This window comes from Gavialis gangeticus, unplaced genomic scaffold, assembly GCF_001723915.1.
Source record: "Gavialis gangeticus isolate Ggan-Ray unplaced genomic scaffold, GavGan_comp1, whole genome shotgun sequence".
Taxonomy (NCBI): Eukaryota; Metazoa; Chordata; order Crocodylia; family Gavialidae; genus Gavialis; species Gavialis gangeticus.
Genome location: NW_017729031.1, coordinates 100,496,793 through 100,497,893, shown reverse-complemented (window position 1 = coordinate 100,497,893; position 1,101 = coordinate 100,496,793).

The window sequence follows — 1,101 nt, the reverse complement described above, 5'->3', positions numbered from 1 at the left end:
GTGGGCCTACAGGCATTGTGAAAGAATCCATATCTGCCCTGCTTGCCTTAGCACAGTCTCAGATAAACAGAGGGATCGTTTGGGAAAGCAGATAGACCTGGTGGGGTTGCCGCCTAAATCCCACCCCCTCTACTCACTTCAATTGGTTCAACATCATTCTTGGGAGGTCTGAGTCCTCTGAAACCTCTCCCAATTGGTTGGGGGTGGTGGGGCGGGTTGTTAGAGGGGTCACACCACCACCCTGCCACCCCATGTGCTCCGGCAGGGGGGCTAGATCAGTTTGGGACCTGATAGGCCATAACTATGCCACATGATCTAGGGCAGTTCTTGCAGCCTGAGGGGTTGGGCTTTGGAGGTCTGCATGGCTGTCCTTCTGATGTCATGGACCATGTGGTGCTGGTGTCACACACCACATGACTGGGGGTGGGCGTGGAGTTGCTGATGTCACATACCACGCGACGGGGTGGGGGCAGAGTTGTTGATGTCACATACCACGTGACTGGGGCCAGAGGGTGGGGCTGGTAACATCATGCATCATGTGACTGGGGTCAGGGGTCAGGGCTGGCGACGTTACACACCATACAAGGGGAAAGGGGCGGGGATAAGGGGGCAGGACTTATGGTCCCGCCCACCCATCACATTAGCATTGAAGGGTGGTGAGCCTATATACTACTGGGGGGCATGGCGACAGCAAGCGGGGAGTTTCTGCAGGCGGCCACAGCGGTGTCAGCAACAGGGGAGTGGCAAGCCGCTCACAGCATTAGCCAGTGGTGATTGGCGACTGTCCACATGGGGTCTGGGGGAGGGGCGGGGGATGGGTCTGGCTGATTTGGAGATTCAGCAGGAGCTGAATCTCTGAATCAGATTCGGCTGAATCGATTTGGGACAGTGATTTGAATTACCGAATCTAATCGCTGTCCCCTGAATTGGCTGAATCGGAAGTGAATTTGCCCAGTGTGATGCTGTGGCTATTAAAGTGACCAAAACGGTGGCTTGCATCCATAGATGCTTCTCAAGCAAATCCTGGGACATCATTCTCCCCTTGTACTTGGCCTTGGTGAGAGCTTACAATGACAGGCTGAGATCTATGAGGCTCTTTAG